General features: G+C 40.1%; 1 pseudogene; it reads right to left on the bottom strand.

Annotated features, from left to right (window-relative positions):
* Window positions 1-4,833: 4,833 nt before the first annotated feature.
* Window positions 4,834-5,830, bottom strand: LOC101113272 (olfactory receptor 56A1-like; annotated as a pseudogene).
* Window positions 5,831-20,119: the final 14,289 nt, after the last annotated feature.

Genomic DNA, 20,119 nt, shown 5'->3' with positions numbered 1-20,119 from the left:
AGGGATCAAACCCACAGCTCTTGTGTCTCCTGCATTGGCAGGTGGATTCTTTATCACTGAGCTGCCTGGTAAGCCTCACTGTGTGAAAGTCAGATGCAGAAGGATCTGTGAAAGTCTCTAAGGGCTTATAAAGCAAAATACCCAAATATGACAGAAGCATGGGTCTGTCAGAGCTACATTTTGCACCTAATATCTCTTTCCTTTGTTGTTGTTCAGGCGCTAAGTCTTGTGACCCTATGAACTGCAGCGCGCGAGGCTTCCTTGTCCTACAGTATCTCCCAGAGCTTCTCTAACTCATGTCCATTGAGTCAGTGGTGCCATGCAACCATCTCTTCCTCTGTTGCCCCTTCTCCTCCTGCCCTCAATCTTTCCCAGCATCAGAGTCTTTTCCAATGAGTTGGCTCGTCATATCAGGTGGCCAAATTATTGGAGCTTCAGCTCCAGCATCAGTCCCTCTAGTAAATATTCATGGTTGATTTCCATTAGGATTGACTGGCTTGATCTTCTTGCTGTCCAAGGGACTCTCAAGAGCCTTCTCTAGCACCACAATTTGAAAGTATCAGTTCTTCAGTGCTCGGCTTTCTTTATGGTCCAGCTCTCACATCCATACATAACTACTGGAAAAACCATAGCTTTGACTCTGCAGATCTTTATCAGCAAAGTGATGTCTCTGCTTTTTAGTACACTGTCTAGGTTTGTCATACTTTTTCTTCCAAGGAGCAAGCATCCTTTAATTTCCCCTGTAGTTCTTCTGTTTTGCCTACCAGAAAGAAGGCTGCCGAGCTACTGAACTGCGAGATGCAATAACTGGGTTTCTGACGCCTGCCTATGACTATTTTTGAAACAATGCAAGAAGGAAACACGATCCTAACACCTTTGTTCCTCATCACGGACTCTTGACTGTGAGCTCTCATCTTATACAAGCCCCTAGACTTCTCAAGGAGAGGGGGCACAGTTCTTGAGGCATGAGCCTACCCTGTTCCCCTCTTGGCAGACTAAGAATTAAAGCCACCTTTCTATTTCCTCCAAACTCAGTCTCCATATTTTTTATTTGACTTCAGTGGGCAGAGACAGCCAAGATGTAAGCCAACAACATGAATATCTGATTCGTGTGATTGATTTGATATTGTTCTTAGGATGCTTGGGGCTGGTGCACAGGGATGATCCAGAGAGATGATATAGGGTAGGAGGTGGGAGGGGGGGGTTCAGGATTGGGAACTCATGTACACCCGTGGCTGATTCATGTCAATGTATGGCAAAACCAATACAGTATTGTAAAGCAAAATAAAGTAAAAAAAAAAAAAAAAGTCACTGAAATAAAGGAAATCAGAATGTAAATTATTATATCATTTTATTTTTTAATCTTTCAACCCCCGCCCCACAGGCTTCTGAGCAGGAAGTACAGTATTTTTGTCTCAAATCTACCCTAGCCCTCCCGCTGAGTGCTGGAGATCCCAGGAATTTTTCAGAGTTGTCAGTTTCCTTGTAAGAATGAGAAGAGGTGGAGAACCAAATTCAATCCAATATTGCTATTCCTACTTGTAGCCACAGGGGGGCACCATTGACATGTCAACAACGAAGCTTTTCTTGACTCCTTGCAGTAAGGCTATCTCGTTTAGACTCGCTGGCTGCACAGTCTTGATGTCCCACAGTCCGCCTTTGAGGTCATACCTTTCACGGTTAATACCCGCATGCTCAGAGTACACCCCGAAGCACACTACGGTATCAAATGGCTATGTGCTAAGAGGCTCCCAAACGCCACTTTATGATCGAGGAAATGTAGTTTCGCTCTCTCAACAATGTTTAGGTCTTTGTTTTGAACATTGATCACCAGCATAGACTCTCTTTCCTCCAGATAATTTAATTCCAGGAAACTTGTTGCTTTCTCTTGCCGCTGAATCTTGATTTAAATCTGCTCTGTTCCTAGAGAGCAGTGTTCAGTGGTTTCAGATCTTTCTCAAAAGACTCTGTGTTCCTCATGTAAGTGTGACTAACCTGAGTGGCCTTGACAGGTCAATTTTCTCCCCCTCCTCTTGTTCTTAGTACACCCTCTTCTAGTACAACTGGACCACAGTTACCAAAGTGACTCTTCACAGACCTTCTCATTTAAACTGAAAAAAAGAATCTATATCCCTCCATTTTATTTATTTTTTTTCTCTCAGTTTTATTGAGATATAATTGACATATGGCACTGTATAAGTTGAAGGCACACAGAAATGACATGACTTACATATACTGTGAAATGATTGCTACAAAATTTTAGTTAACATCCAACATCTCATACAGATAGCCAAAAAAATAAAAAACAATTTTTCCTTGTGATGAGAAATTTTAGGATTCGTTTTCTAAGCAGCTACAACACAGAGCAGTATTAACTATAGTCATCACGTTGTACATTGCACCTCCAATACTTATTTATAACTGGAAGTTTGGACATTTATACTCCACCAGTTTAAAACTCCTTTAGTTTATGTCACTTCATTCTATCCACTCAAGACAGCGCTCAAAGATTTCTACTAAGTACCTTTGCAATGCTATGATTACTTTACAGCCGAGTTGTGTCTGCCCTTCAAGACCAGGCTCTTTGAGTTACCCTGTTCCTCCATTCTCTTTATCTACATGGAGATTCACCCCAAAGCCTGTCTTGGTACCACTGTGTCTCCTTCCTTGAACCACTTGCACTGGGCTTGACAATTCTGAGAAACTGTGGTCCTCTTAACCTTAATCATCTACAGAAGACTCCTATGAAAATTAAATATTATCATGCCTAAAAACTGGAATATTTCAAGCATTCAAAATATTTGAGCTTTTAATTTCATTAGTATTACTATCATTATTATCAGTATATCTGGACATTGTAATTCCTAGTATCATATTGCGCCAGAGGTGTTGAAGTTGGCCCTTCTGTCTTCTAAGGAACAGTAGGAGATGATGGTGGAAAAAATTATTTGGGCAACCGTGAGATGGAAAGAAGGCCTACCAAAGAATTCCTTTTTAAAAAATGACAAATACTGAATCACATCTGAGGCTCTGGCTTGAGAAAATGAGAGCCAAGTCTGGGGGTATTGAGAGCACTATCTTGCAGAGAAACAGATGTCATTTTTCCTTTCAGACTGTTATTGAGTGTGGTTTTGGAAGAATCTGCCCCTGGAGCCCGTATCAGCATTGACTTGCAGTTACTTTTATCCCCATAGGGTGGCGCAGTGGATCTCCATTCCTGTTACCAGCTTAATACCAAATTCTTTCATAACTGAAAGCTGCCCCTAGAGCATCACGTCACATCTCTTCACCTGTCTGCCCTGTAGGACTTGACTCTGTCTCCAGTCCACTAGGTGGTATCCTATACTGCAGGGACTGCATAACTGTCCTTCATGTGGTCCTAAGTTTTCAGACTCAAACATTTGGAGCTGTGCCAGTAATTTCCTCTTGTCACTCAGAGCTACACCCTCCCATCCAAACATCTTGTGATACTGGGGTTTAGACTCTAGGACTCTGTGTCAGCTGGATCCTTCTCAGTTTTTACCTACAGAGAGCAACAGAGAAAGACTGGAAGGTGGAGGCGGTGGGGGGTGAAGGGGGATACTTGTTCCTTCCCCTTTCATTAGTATCCCTCAGCAAGGACTCTTCATTCTGGCAGTGAAATTGGTTTCAGCTTCCAGGATTGGTTGCTTGGTTGCTTTCGATTTTGTTTGGGTTAGAGTTTCAGAATTCCCAGAATCAAGTCAGCCTCTCTGAACTCCCTCAGAGATACCAGCAGCAGCATAGAGTCCTTGCTCAGAGATCTCTGTCCCAGCTCTAAGGGCACCTCCCCGGAGCCCTTGTGACTCGACTACCAGTCAGAGGCAGCTCCCTCCTCAAAGCTATGAAACCCTGTTCAAGGAGCCCGCTGCCAACCTGCTGGCTCCTAACGCCCCAGTGCTTCCCAAATATAAGGTTCTTCCCTCAGGTACTGTCCCTGTGTTACTTCAGCATCCTCTCCCTCTTTTTTCCTTTTTTTTTTTAAATTTTCATGTGCCCAATACTTATTTAATCAAGTGCTTACTTTAAATTCTCTAAAAGTAATCTGTGAGATTCATTTTCTCCTGAATGGACCCACTTTTATCCACAAACGTGACACTTCGCTCTGTCTTTTCACCTCCAACTAGAGCTCCTGAGATGAATCAACCAATAAGACCTGCCTTTCAGTTCACTGCACGTGCCGCTTAAACCCATGGGGACGTGGCCAACTTCCTGTCCTGGTTCCCCAACTTCTTACTCTGTTGGTATCGCCTCTCCCCCAGCCTCAAACTGTTTCCTCATTCTCTAGACTCCCTGAGGGCAGTGAGGCTGTTGAGGACACAGTAAGAGGTTAGCATTGATTTATTATTATTACGAGTGCTCTTTTCCTGTGGTCCTGCAGGTTCTTTGTCACAGGACTCCGTCTTCTCTGAGAATTCATCCCTCTCTAAATAGGAGATACAAGCAGGAAATACCCATGGACATCCATAAGGACAAAACACAGGCAAAGGAAAGTAGGGTGGGACATTTCTGTAGAAAGACACCAGGCTCTAGAGCCTGGATTTTAATCTCTGCTCTGTCATATATCTGCCATATACACACACATATATATATATATGATCTCCAGTAGTTTTTTCTCTTAAAATCATATTTTTTCCTACTAGGTAAAATAGAAGTAGTAGTAGCTACATGAATGTTGTGAAGATTAAATTGCTTCACTGTAACTGCCCAGGACCAAAGGAGTTGCCCAAGAAAAATGAGTTTCTTCCTCTTGCCTACCCTCTCCTGAACCAGGCAAGAACAAAGGAAGAAACCAGGGTCAGGGTTTTCTCTAGCTCATTTCTGGGGAAAATCACTGAGAAGGAAGGGCAGATAGAATTTTAAATCTGTTTTACAAATTTGCATCCCTCTCTGCAGCAGTTTCTGAATTCCTTGCTTTAGTCTGAACCCCATATACAACAGGGTTTAAGGCAGAGGGTATGAGGTGATGAAAGACATTGAGCAGGATCGGGATGTCCATGGGGACCCTCTTTCTGGCCACATTTGTCAACACCACAACCAGAAGGATGGTGCTGAGAGAGAGAATGAGGATGAAGTGAGAGCCACACGTGCTCAGAGTTTTGACTGCAGCTCCCTCAGCCTTGAACTTGAACATAGCTCTTAAGATGAAGATGTAGAAGATGAAAATGAGGATGAAATTTGAGCCTAGTAAGGTCCAACCAGCCACAAACTGGTAGATTGTGTTCAGGGTGAAATTGTCACAGGAAATCCTGGACACAGACAGGTTGGCACAAGTGCAGTTCTCAATGACATTTTCTCACAGTAATGAAGCCTGGCAGCAAGAATGGGAATGGGTAGAGTGAGAAGGGCATTTTGTACGGCAATGAAGGTACTAGCTTGGCCACAGCATGGTTAATGAAGATGGATGGTTACCTCAGTGGGTGGCAGATGGCCACATAGCGGTCATAGCCATGACCAAGAATGCATAGGACTCCATGGGGAGGAAGCTGTTCATGATGAACATCTGGAGGAAGCAGGCAGAGAAGCTGATGGACCTGAGGTCAAACCAGAAGATGGCCAGGACCTTGGGGATGACAGTGAGGCAGAGCACCACGTCCAGCAGGGAGAGGACGCTGAGCAGGTAGTACATGGGCTCGTGCAGAGAGGCCTCCAGCCGGATGGTGATCAGGAGGGTGGTGTTGGCCCCCATGGCCAGGAGGAAGAGGAGACTGAGGGGCAGGGACAGCCAGTGCTGCCAGCTCTGGTAGTTAGGGAAGCAGATGAGGAGGAATTCAGAGACTGAAGGAGTGGAGTAGTTGCTGGGTGAGGTCATCCAGTGAATCCTGAGCTGAGAAGTCTTGTCTTGACTATTTGCTTGGTCAGATACAAAAGGTAATTTTGTTTAATTGATTTCAAAAGTATAGCTCTTGCTCTGTAGGTTGCTAATGATATACAGAAGAAGGAAAATTCCAGGCAATATCCTAAAGATAGAGTGGTGGGACTTGACAATTAATGTTGCTGCTGCTGCTGCTGCTAAGTCACTTCAGTCACGTCTGACTCTATGCGACCCCATAGTCGGCAGCCCACCAGGCTCCTTTGTCCCTGGGATTCTCCAGGCAAGAACACTGGAGTGGGTTGCCATTTCCTTCGCCAGACAATTAATGCTACAGTCTATGAAAGAGAAAAAAAGGATCAGTGTAAACACTAAGATTTGAAAAGAGAATAACAATAGGTAGTAACCTCACAACATTAAAAACGTGCAACAAATTAAGTCAGTGTAGTACCAGTTTAAGAAAAGCAAAATGATAATAGTATAAAGGAGAAGCTGTTTTCTCCATGAAAATTTTAAGGAACATAGGATCAACTTGTCAGCTAAGCAAAAGTCTAATAGTATGAGAATATGAATGGTCATTAAATTTTATTGAAAGAGTGTCGTTAGTGACCTGAACATGGGTAATTCATTGGACTGGTGGCAACAGAAACCAGAATGAAAGGAGCTGAAGATTCAGTGAGAAAGTGTAGCTAGAGAAGGCTGACTACATAGCTAAAAGGCTCATTCAACCTTGCAGGCAAAGGAAAAGGCAAGACAAGAATGAAACACATTGTAGCATGCTTATTTGGGGAAAGATTACAAATTCAGATGGAAAGTAAGATAATTGAAGTAGTTGTTTATTAAGAAAGCAACTTTTTTTCTTTACTATTATCATTTCTTTGTAATTTTTTACACATAGATTTTTTACCTCTCTGTCTCCCTCCCTCTGAGGACTGACAACATGCACTTTTCATTGATACACATCAACATTCTCTAACACCACATAGATTCTTAACAAAAGCCTATTGAAAAATACTGGACCTTAGTGTTTTACGCAGATGGAAAATTTCAAGGAAGGAGAGTGAAAGTGGAGAATTAGCCAGGGTTTCAGTGCTGAAGGAACTTGGAGGAGGGGAAAGGAGAAGCTCTGATCAATACTAGAAATGGTGGCTATATTTAAAATGGATAACCAACAAGGACCTACTCAACAGCACAGGGAACTTTGCTCTGTATTATGTAGCAACCTAAATGGGGAAAGAATTTGAAAAAGGATGCATGTATATGTATAACTTGAATTGGCTCAATGTTAAAGAACCTGCCTGCAACACCAGAGACATGGGTTTGATCTCTGGGTCAGGAAGATCCCATGGAACAGGAAATGGCAACCCACTCCAGTTTTCTTGCCTGGAAAATCCCACAGACAGAGGGGCCTGGTGGGCTACTGTCCATGAGGTCGCGAAGGAGTTAGACATGACTGAGCACAGCACACACACATAATTTGAATCACTTTGCCCAAAACTATCACATTGTTAATCAACTATACTCCAGCATAAGATAAAAAATAAATTAAAAAATTTTAAGGAAAAAGTGTTTTTTAAAAAATACTACAAATGGTGGTCGCTGAGGGTTTGTATGGTGGACTTCAGGGGATGGACAGAGCATGCCACAAAATGTATGTTGGAACCTGGAGGCTTATTCATGTCACTGTCTGCAGGTGCTGCTCAAGAGCCTGTCCCTTGGTGAATGGTAAAACCCTAGGCTAGGTCTCTGACTTAAATCTTTTGCCCTTGCCCTAAAACAAACTCAGAATCACTCTGTTGTTTCTGCTATGTTAGTACAAATTTTCTTGAATTTCCTTCAACTTAAAATATGACCAACTTATCCATACAAAATCTCATCTCTCTGTACCCAGCTTTCCTGTTTTTCTTGACCTTCATCCTCCTCATCTTCTGTTTTCTCAGCCCTGTTGAGTGCCCTTCTTTGCACTTTGTCCTTTTCTAGCGTTGTTTGACGTAATATTTATACCTGTTCATGCACCTCCTCAAAGGCTACTTGCTGATCAATTCTCCTGTTTATCTGCTTCCATTCATCACTTGTTCACCATGTACTTGTGAAAGGGTTATTGCCCAAAACTCATTAAGTTCAAGGTACTTGCCTTCAGCCACCCAGTGTTATCATTTGGACTCTAAGGTTATCCAATTCAATTTCTTCACCATTTAAATTGGATAGCAGGTAGGAAGAGAGAAAATCTGGAATGGGAAAGAAGGAAAAGGAAACAAATTTCTAGATGTTCTAATAAGTGTAAGTATTGGTACATGGAATAAAAAATAATTTAAGGACTCTAAAGCTGGATTGACAATATTCACTGGTATATATCAGGCATCTCGTATATACCGGGCCTTCAATCTTTAGGATGGACTGGTTCTTCTGAGAATATCATATCTATTCATTTATTTCACAGAAGCACAATGTCAAAAACAAAACTGAGAATCTTTCTCAACTCTGTTTCAATTAGCCCTCTGGAATATCTTATCCAATTCAGGGCACTATGTATTAGGAAATTCCTTGTCAGGCTAAGATAAAGTCATAGGAAGTTAAAACATAATAAAAGGCATTGACCCTCTTTGTGGGGTCAAGTAATTGTTACAAAATACACATGTGTGAAGAGTGAAAAAGTTGGATTAAAGCTCAACATTCAGAAAACTAAGATCATAACATTTGGTCCCACCACTTAATGGCAAACAGTGGAAACAGTGAGAGACTTTATTTGGGTGGGGGGGGGCTCCAAATTCACTGCAGATGGTTATTGCAGCCATGAAATTAGACGACGCTTACTCCTTGGAAGAAAAGTTATGAGCAACATAGATAGCATATTCAAAAGCAGAGACATTACTTTGCCAACAAAAGTCCATCTAGTCAAGGCTATGGTTTCTCCAGTAGTCATGTATGGATGTGAGAGTTGGACTGTGAAGAAAGCTGAGCACTGAAGAATTGATGCTTTTGAAGTGTGGTGTTGGAGAAGATTCTTGAGAGTCCCTTGGACTGCAAGGAGATCCAACCAGTCCATTCTGAAGGAGATCAGCCCTGGGATTTTTTTGGAAAGACTGATGTTGAAGCTGAAACTCCAATACTTTGGCCACCTGATGCGAAGAACTGACTCACTGGAAAAGACCCTGATAATGGGAAAGATTGAAGGCAGGAGGAAAAGGGGACAAAAGAGGATGAGATGGTTGGATGGCATCACCCACTCAATGGACATGAGTTTGGGTGGGCTCTGGCAGTTGCTGTTGGACAGGGAGGCCTGGCGTGCTATAGCTCATGGGGTCACAAAGAGTAGGATACAACTGAATGACTGAACTGAACTGAATTGATAGATATGTGATCTGCAAAGGACATCAGTGATAACTTCAAAATATTTGAATGGTTATCTTCGGCAAAAGGGTAAAACTAGAACCATTAGAGAAAAATCACAGAGAAACTGAGTTTGGTTAAATGTGAAAGATAGAGTTCTATCAGTCTAAAGAAAGTTATCTGTCTGCCATTTAAACTGCTCTGTGGGGACAGAGTTTGGGGAAAACTTCATCAGTTTTGTTTTTTTTTTTTTTCCCCTGAGTCCATGTGCCAGATGTTCAGTGATATACTAATTCAGCATTTCTACATCTTTTATCCCACTGTAGGATTTATAGACCTCCTTTCTTTTCTGGTCAAGCAAGATGAAGGCCAATTCTCTACTTTCACTAAGTCTCCTAACCAAGAAATGAAATGAGGCCCTTTTCTAGGAAGGCAGAGAGAAGAAAGAAAACTAATTGGCTCCTTATGGATCTGCTTAGGGTTTCTAGATGCTAATGCATCCAAAGTTACCATACCTCTCACCTTGTCATTGCCTTTTTCTTCCTATTTATTGGAGGCTATTAGAAAAGGATCCTTGACTGCCTTGTCATTCTTCCTATCTAGATCCAATACAGCCTGTGATATCTGCCCTTAGCCCTGGAATTTATAGAAGATGTAGAGCAATGAGTCTTTTATGATGTATCAGCTGTAGTAAAACCATGTTGGAGATTTGCTAAATAAATCTTGAGGGTTTTATGAGCTCCTATTCTTCTCCTACCCTTTTTCTTAAACCCAGATGGGAAAAGGGTAACTTGGGAAGCAGAGACTTGATGGGTAAAAAGCTGAGTCCTTTGGGAACTGTGTCATATGATGCTCCTGCAGGTAGGGACTTAAGATGTGAAAAATGGACTGGTTTGAAACTAAGGTAAGAAATTGCCCAGAAGCCAAGGATCTGGTGCATAAGCCCTGACATACAAACCAGGTTGAAAATGGAGAAAAAGAGATACAGAGTCTTTATTACAATAAGTCCAATGTTTTGAGTGCTTTCTGAGTGACCTACACTACTTGAGTTCTTTATATAATTTTTCTCATTGAATCATCTCTCTTAAATATGGATGAGCAACACTTTGGAGTAGAAACTATTATCCCTGCTGTGTGTAGGGGATAGATAGAGAGATGGAAATGTGCCCAAAGGTACACAGTTAGCCTACATTTATAGCTACATCTGTCTGACTTCAATGTCTATGTTCTAAATGACCCTTTCCCACTGTCACCACTAATCTGACAAGTGTGACTGTAAGTATTGAAATCCGAAACAAAATCCTAGCATGTCAAGTTCAGAAAACTGTTAAGATTTATTTAACTAATAAATATATTTATCCCCTAAAGAATGCAGAGAAATAAAAGGAAATCTGACAATCTAATTTAAGACATCAATGTTGTGAATTAAATAAAGGAATAAAATCATTCAAATCACAAGCAGATTTGAATCACAGCTCTGGCATTTGCTGTTTGCGTGACCCACCCATTAAACAAACACTAACTACATCCTGTGATCCACAAACTGTATTAGACACTGTATATTGGATTGGCCAAAAACAGCTTGTTTGGTTCTTCCCTATAGCATATGGAAACCCAAACGAACTTTTTGGCCAACCCAATACAACGGTCAATAAGCAAATGTGGCCCTTGCCCTCACCAAGAATGCATTCTAATTATATGGTTGTTAAAAGAAAATGGCATCTCCAAATGTATTTATTTGAATAATTCTAAGACACATTGTTTAGCAAAGAAGCAAGAGGCAAAAACAGTATGTAGAATGCTATACAAAATAATTTTGCAATGCTATACCAAGAATATAATATAAATAAGTGTGTGTATATATATACACATTTTATTATATGTTCTTAGATGAAATCAAATTACCTCTGAAAGGATACACAACAAACCTGTAAGAGTAGTTCTTTCTGAAAAAGACAAATTTGTCAAATTTGGCAGATGGGTAAAATGGTATGTTAGAGATTACTAACATTTACCCAATACCCAATACCTCCATTCTTCCTTAGTAACAAAAAACATTATTTTATTTGGGTACCCACATATACTACCAAAATACTACACCTCTCAGATTTCAAATGTTAGTGGATGTAATTTGGCAAAGTTTCCAAGAAAACTCTCTAAAGTAAACTAATTTAGCTGAGGAAAGAAGGTCATTTGCCCTCTCTCCTTCCACATACAACAGGCACAGAATTGATGCCCAAATTTCTAGTAAGCACCTTAAACTATCAGTAACATTGAGGATGAACATTAGATTCTAAGCATGGTAAAGCAGAAATAGAGAAACCAGTGAAGCCCTGGTTTCAGTCCTAGATGTCCATTTCTGAGACTGTTCTACATGGAAGAAAAAGTATTTTCTATTTTGTTTAGGCCATAATTATTTAGGTTTTCTAATATATACCATCATAAATAAAACTGATATAGAAAATTAATTATTTTTACTGAATACCTTTAACTTTTAAAACTTTGAACTATGTGTATATATTTTCTATTTTTTAATTAAAAATTCTTTTAATTTTATGCTTTTGATCATACAATTAAAATGTAGAAAGCTTTGGTGATTTTACAAAAGAAAATATACAGAATCCTGTCAAAAGCCAGCATAGAACATACTGTGGGAACATTACTTTAGATAAGTTGTTGAATCAAAATGGCCTTAAGGAAGAGAGGTATGAATGGGAAGAAAAACGAGAGTAGAAGCAGAGAAGCCAGTCAGAAGACAGTTACTTGCCCAGACAAGATGGTGGCCTGGACCAGACTGGTGGCAGAGGAAATGAATTTGAGTAGACAAATTTTGGAAGAATACTCAATAAATATACTGATGAATTAGAAAATGAGGCATGCAGTGTAGAAATCAAATATAATTCTAGGATTCTCTTTGATAACCTAGTAGACATGGACCCATTTACTATAATGGTATCACATAGTGAGATTTCTGGGTATTGTTGAGCTTACATCTGAAGTTCATAATGATACATTTAATGTGAAATCAACAAGTTTACTTGAGGGATTCTTTTCTAGAAAGCTTCAATCTTCCACAAAGGAGACAGATATTTAGATTTATTCAGTGTTTGGGTTATTTCAAACAACTACAATGGAGGAAGAAAAAAAGGAGGTCAGATTATTTCCAAGAGCATAATTGAATGATGGGCCATAGATGCTCAGCTTGAGAAGGAATAAAGTCAAGAAAAAAGAAAAATAATAAAATGAAGGTGATTTTTTTCAGTGGCTTGGTAGTCTTGATGTTCAACAATTGTGACTGCATTAAGGATAGTTAAAAATTTGAACCTGCAGTTAGAAGGTGATAGTCAGAAAGCAGGATATTTCAAATCTAAGTTTTAGAGATGAATCAGCCACTTTCACTTTTCACTTTCATTCACTGGAGAAGGAAATGGCAACCCATTCCAGTGTTCTTGCTGGAGAATCCCAGGGACAGGGGATCCCAGTGGGCTGCCATCTATGGGGTTGCACAGATTCGGATATGACTAACATGACTTAGCTGCAGTACTCTTGCCTGGAAAATCCCATGGAGGGAGGAGCCTGGTAGGCTGCAGTCCATGGGGTCGCTAAGAGTCAGACAAGACTGAGCGACTTCACTTTCACTTTTCACTTTCATGCATTGGAGAAGGAAATGGCAACCCACTCCAGTGTTCTTGCCTGGAGAATCCCAGGGACAAGGGAGCCTGGTGGGCTGCCGTCTATGGGGTCGAACAGAGTTGGACATGACTGAAGTGACTTAGCAGCAGCAGCAGACTTCAGACAAAGAATATATTCAACAGAGAAATAATCTGATATACAGTCTTTAGCCTATAGCCTCCCACTGAATTTAGACAAATAACTTAGTTAGGCAATAAGTAATTCATTTCATTTCTTTGTTGTCTCATCTGATGCATCTGCAGACACCATCACCTGGGAGCCACCTTGCATTAGAAAATGAGCAGAAACTTATTCCAGTGCCCTTTATAAATTTGTCTGGGATTGGTGTAATTGTAGTAGTCTGCTACTTGTATGGAGCTTCCTGATGCTTTATGTTGCACTGGAGGATTGAGCGCATGGATAATAGATAATAATGAGGAGAGTTGATAACAGCTCAGGACAAGCAGGGAAGGAGCAGTTTCTGCCAGGAACTTAGCACAGCTCTACTCTTGTGCTATGAGGTGTGCACCTGGAATGCAATACGGCTGTGCATAGAGAGCGCCGGAACCGACTGATGGCCAAACTAAAATTTCCAAAGGGGTACTGTAGCCAAGCCCTAAACAGTGAAAGAGCTGCTTTGTAGTTCCCAGTCTTCTCTTCCTTTTTACTGGTTCCCATGAGTTCCTAACTGATGACCTTTAAATAGGTCCCTGAATTCACTGACTTCTCACATTTGTTTTCTACTTATAAACACTGATGTGTTTTTCCCACCAATCCAACGTTAATCGTTCAAATTCTCACTCTGAACAATATAGTCCAATCAATAATAACTTTTCACTTTTCCTATATTACAAAATAATACATTGACATTCTAGCATTCAAATTATGATATTCTACATCATTTAAAGTCATCCAGTAAAATCTTAGAAACCATTAGAAATAACTGATATAAACAATCAGTTGTGTGTTTTTCACCTATTTTTATGTGTATGTTAAGATCTTACATATAAATATTCTTACATATGATACCTTATACATAAAATATAATATATCTTATATATAAGATCTTATATATATAGCCCATATATATACATACATACATACATATATGTGTGTGTGTATATATATATATATACATATATATATATATATATGTATGTATATACATACATATATTGCCACCTCTATAATGAATACACAAAATAGAGCAAGAATACACAGAAGAACCATACAAAAAAGATCTTCATGACCCAGATAACCACAATGGTGTGATCACTCACCTAGAGCCAGACATCCTGGAATGCGAACTCAAGTGGCCTTTAGGAAGCATTACCACAAACAAAGCTAGTGGAGGTGATGGAATTCCAGCTGAGCTATTTCAAATCCTAAAAGACGCTGCTGCGAAATTGCTGTACTCAAATTTGCAATACTCAGCAGTGGCCACAGGACTAGAAAAGGTCAGTTTTCATTTTAATCCGAAAGAAAGGTGATGCCAAAGAATGTTCAAACTACTGCACAATTGCACTCATCTCACACACTAGCAAAGTAACGCTCAAAATTCTCCAAGCCAGGCTTCCACTGTACGTGAACTGAGAACTTCCAGATATTCAAGCTGAATTTAGAAAAGGCAGAAGAACCAGAGATCAAATTGTCAACATCCATTGGATCATAGAAAAAGCAAGAGAGTTCCAGAAAAACATCTACTTCTTTATTGACTACTCCAAAGCCTTTGACTGTGTGGATCACAATAAACTATGGAAAATTCTTCAAGAGATGGGAATACCAGACCACCTTAACTGCCTCCTGATAAATCTGTATGCAGGTCAGGAAACAACAGTTAGAACTGGACATGCAACAACAGACTGGTTCCAAATCAGGAAAGGATATATATTGTCACCCTGCTTATTTAACTTACATGTGGAGTACATCACGCAAAATGCCAGGCTGGATGAAGCACAAGCTGGAATCAAGATTGCCAGGAGAAATATCAATAACCTCAGATACACAGATGACACCACCCTTATGACAGAAAGCAAAGAGGAACAGAGAAGCCTGTTAATGAAAGTGAAAGGAGAATGAAAAACCTGGCTTAAAACTCAACATTCAAAAAACAAAGATCATGGTATCCGGTCCCATCACTTCATGGCAAATAGATATGGAAACACTCAGAGACTTTATTTTATTGGGCTCCAAAATCACTGCAGATGATGACTTCAGCCATGAAATCTTTTATAAATGATGCTTGCTCCTTGGAAAAAGAGCTATGACCAACCTAGACAGCATATTGAAAAGTAGAGACACTACTTTGCCTACCAAGGTCCATCTAATCAAAGCTATGGTTTTTCCAGTAGTCATGTATGGATGTGAGATTTGCAGTGTAAAGAAAGTGGAACACTGAAGAACTGATGTTTTTGAACTGTGGTGTTGAAGAAGACTCTTGAGAGTCCCTTGAATAGCAAGGAGACCAAACCAGTCAATCCTAAAGGAAATCAATACTGAATATTCATTGGAAGGACTGATGGTAAAGTTGAAACTCCAATACTCTGGCCACTTAATCCAAAGAACTGACTTTTTGGAAAAGACCCTGATGCTAGGAAAGATTGAGAGCGGGAGGAGAAGGGGATGACAGAAGATGAGATGGTTGGATGGCATCACCAACTCGATGCACATGAGTTTGAGCAAGCTCCAGGAGTTAGTAATGGACAGGGAGGCCTGACATGCTGTAGTCCATGGAGTCACAAAGAGCTGGACACGACTGAGTGATTGAACTGAACTGAAGATCTTATATATGTATACATGATATTATCATATATATATCATTTATATCATATCACTTATATCCCATGCTTTTACACTAGCTAGGCAAAACCATTTTATAAATCATGCGTTTGTAGCATGCTTTATTATCTAATCTAAGGCGCAACTTGAATCTTTTTTAATTGGAGGATAGTTGCTTCAGAATGTTGTGTTAGTCTCCGCTGCACAGCAAAATGAGTCAGCTCTATGTATACATATTTCCCCTCCCTCTTGAGCCTCCCTAACACCCCCACCATCCCACCCCTTAGGTCACCACAGAGCCCCAAACTGAGCTCCCTGTTCTATACAGCTATCTATTTTACACATGGTAGTATATTTATCAGAGAAGGCAGTGGCACCCCACTCCAGTACTCGTGCCTGGAAAATCCCATGGAGGAAGGAGCCTGGTAGGCTGCAGTCCATGGAGTCACTAAGAGTCAGACACGACTTACCGACTTACCGACTGACTTCACTTTGGCTTTTCACTTTCATGCATTGGAGAAGGAAATGGCAACTCACTCCAGTGTTCTTGCCTGGAGAATCCCAGGGACGGGGGAGCCTGGTGGGCTGCCGTCTATGGGGTCGCACAGAGTCGGACTGAAGCAACTTAGCAGCAGCAGCACCAGCAGCAGTATATTTATATCAATGATACTCTCTCAATTCATCCCACCAGCTCCTTACCCCCCCACACTGTGTCCACAGACCTATTCTTTATGTCTTGCATCTCTATTTCTGCCTTGCAAAATAGGTTCCATTTTTCTAAATAGATTTCACATATATGTGTTAACATGAGTGCTTTTAAAAACTCTCTTCCATTTAGTGAGACTTTCACCTTCCATATATATTTAAGAAAAACTGTAACAAACATTCCTCTGAGAATCTTGCTGGAGTGTTTCTTGAAATTGCATTGAATTTATCAATTAATTTGGGGAGAACTGACATCTTTAAAATGTTCATATGTTATTTTCCACATACATTGTGTTCTCTACTTTTAAGGTGTAAAAGTAAAGTGGAAGTTTCACTTAAATAGCTTAGCATAATTTTTAAATTATGTCCTTAAAGGTCTTGTATGTTTTTATGATGCCAATTTCTACATCTTAATAAATTCCTCCTGTGGTAAGTGGCATGTTTATTTCTAATATTTTTGGATAATTTTTGCTGGTATAAAGAAAACTATTGAAGGACTTCCCTGGTGGTCCAGTGGTAAAGAATCCCTCTTCCAATGTAGGGACAGGTTTGATCCCCTGTCATAGAACTAAGATCCCACATGCCTGGACCAACTAAGCCCATGTACCACAACTAGAGAAGCCCGTGCTCAGCAATGAAGACCCAGTGCAGCCAAAATTGTTTTTAAAAAAAGGAAAAAAGAAAGCTACTAATTTTTTCAAGTTTATCTTATCTTTGAACATCTTACTGAATATACAACTAATTCTAAAAATTGTTCATTGTTTTAAATTATTATACCATATAAAAATATAAAAATCATGTTAATTTAATCATTTTTATTCTGATTCTTAAAATCCCTTTTTCTTCTCTGATGTATTTTGTGGGTTAGGACTTCGCCTTTTACATTGAACTGTAACAATGATAAGGGCATTCAGCCGTGTTCCTTTTGGTACATTTCCCTTGGTAAAACGGGCTGCCTCGTTCAATGTTATGCTCCCTCCTTGGGGCAACCTCCATCCAATGAGCAGTTGATGAGAGAGGAAAAAGGCCTGGCACACAAACTTCAGTTTAGAAAACTCTGAAGGTGAAGGTGAAAGTTGCTCAGTGGCGCCCGACTTTTTGTGACCCCATGGACTGTAGCCCTCCAGGCTCCTCTGTCCATAGAATTCTCCAGGCAGAGTACTAGAGTGGGTTGCCATTCCCTTCTCCAGGGGATCTTCCTGACCCAGGGATCGAACCTATGTCTCCTGTATTGCAGGCAGATTCTTTACCATCCGAGCCATCAGGAAAGACCCAGAAAACTCTGAAAGGCCATCCCAATCTCCCTTTGGAGTGGTTGTGTGAGTTCTTGCTTTTGTTTTCTCAGATATTTTTGAATAATTTCCACACAAGAATTCATTGAACAGTACTCTGTTGAATACTTTAAGGGAGCCCCTCTGTAGATTTTTGGAGTTCTCCTAGGTGGTTCTCTTTTCTCCAGTACTCTGCCCTGTGGATTCTTAGCTGCCTTAGGATCCCCCGACCCCCATGTCCTCAACGCAGGAAGACTATCAGGCTACATTTAAGTTCACCCCCCTCCTTTGACACAATCTGGAATTCCTCCTCAGAATGCTTCAACAATCTTTCTCCAGTAAAAGGGACCTAGCTCATTTACTTCCTATCCTCCATTGCCTAGTGTCCAATGCCTTCAGAACCATTGTTTCATATATTTTTGTCCAATTTTGTTGTTGTTTCAAGCGAGAGGATAAATCTTGACTTTGTTGTTTGCTCCATATTTACAAGCTGAAGTCCCTCTTAACTATGTATAATCATACTGAACAAGCAGATGAAAGCACCATCCCACTTCTGATACCCCCCTGAGTTCAGGGTTGGATTTATGACTGCATAAACCTTCTACCCTCCCCACAGCCAGAGGAGACACATTTTACATCTGAAGACTTAGTATCTTAAGGGAACTATGCACCACAATAAAAAGGGGTATACTTCTGGGGGAACCTGAAGTTATAGTAATTTGGGAGCTCTAAAATAGAGCCAGGAAATTTGAAGAAAATAGATTTTAGGACTGGAGGAAGGGAAGTGGCACTGTAAAAATGTGAAATTAAGTGAGATGTGACTAATTCAGGACCTTTAAGTTTAAGGATGGCACTTAGATTCATTTTCAAGTGGAAAATCTATGAGAATTTTCTTCCTCGTATATACGGACAATAGTATGTGTATGCAGAATTAATATGAGTGTCTCAGGAAAAAGCATGTAACTATAAATCTTTTATTCATGGAGTCAAAGGGCTAAGTAAAGACAACTTCATGACCAGGCCTCCAGGTCAACCGTGTTTGACTCTGGGAAACCAGTCTCTGTCTTCACTCGTAAGAAGATAACTTTAGGCTGATATTCCTTGAATAACCAAGGTTGGAGATAATAAAATCCACAGAAGTGTCAGCATGAAAATACAGTCATTTTTCTCTCCTCACATACCCAATTGTTAATCAAGTTCTGCTCATTCTTTAAAGAAATTCCTCTGAAATGCTTTCTAACCATATTTGCATGCTTTTTGCAAAGAAATCAAGCAGCGCTCCACACTCTCCCCACCCTCAGCTCTCCAGCTTTCACCAGTTTTTTTTTTTCTTTTTAATACTCTAACACCACTGAGTATATACTTTTTCATCCAGTATTTGTAGTTTACTAGTCAAGAGACAATTCAAAAACAAAGATCATATTAGTTGAAAGCAATGTACTAGTACTATCTACATTTCAAAGGCCTTTAATAATTTTGGAATCTATTCACTGGAACCAGTGTTTGAGGACCTCTTAATAGAGTGGCCCTTGCTTTCATTCTATGGAATTTTGCAAATGAGAATTATATTTGACCTTTAGGAAAACCTATAGGATAAGCCCAAACCCTACGTTCCCTACTACCAATGTAAATAATGACATCTCTGCCTACCAACTACAATAATATATTATGTTTTCTCACCCATTTTCACTAGATTGTGATATCCAGAAATTTAACCATATACCATACTCTCCTCTTGAGTGCAGCTCCAGACCAGATGGCACATGGTTTTAAGTAAACAGAATGTCCCCATAAACCACCACACTCAGTTTATCCATTTCCCACATTACTGGTCTTCTCATTCCCCACTTCTACCTCCACTTGGGTCCTCAGTATCCAGCCTTTCAATAAAGAGTTTCCATAAAGCATATGAGGATTCTGTTAGGCATAAACAGTACCATTATGAATATTATCCTTTTGTAACAGAAGTTGGAACAGTCATGATGAGATAAAGATGATGATCTCTCTGAGCTCTGTGCCTCTCCTTAGCTCTTCCTGATTCTCAAGGGAGAGGATCTAGACAGAATATACTTCTTAGCTGCAGGTTCACAAAAACATCCCAGAGATCATGGCCTGAAGAGCAGAACTAGGGCTTCAGTTGTATCTGAGGAAAGAACACTGTGTCTTGGAAGGTTCTGGAGTCAGAGACCTGCACTTGTATTGATGCTTTACCACTCACCAGATGCGACCTTTGTCAATATTTTTCCATAAGTTATTGTTTTCTGATACATAAAGTGGAATGGTAATCCCTGTCCTGCAGTATTGTTATGAAGGTGAGATTATTTAAATATAAAATATTTAGATACAAAGTTAGGTACCTAAGAATATTAGTTTTACCCACTCTGTGCAAATGAATTTTGATACCAGAAGGACAGAAACTGGGTAGGAAATGTTCACTATCAAGCATTACTTTGCTTTCTGGAATCACAAGTTCTGAAATAGAAACAGAGGAAATAGTAAGAGGTGTTTCCACAGAAGGCCTTCTTCTGTATGT

Source organism: Ovis aries, chromosome 15, assembly GCF_016772045.2.
Source record: "Ovis aries strain OAR_USU_Benz2616 breed Rambouillet chromosome 15, ARS-UI_Ramb_v3.0, whole genome shotgun sequence".
NCBI classification, from domain to species: Eukaryota; Metazoa; Chordata; class Mammalia; order Artiodactyla; family Bovidae; genus Ovis; species Ovis aries.
This window is presented reverse-complemented; position numbering and strand designations above follow the sequence as displayed.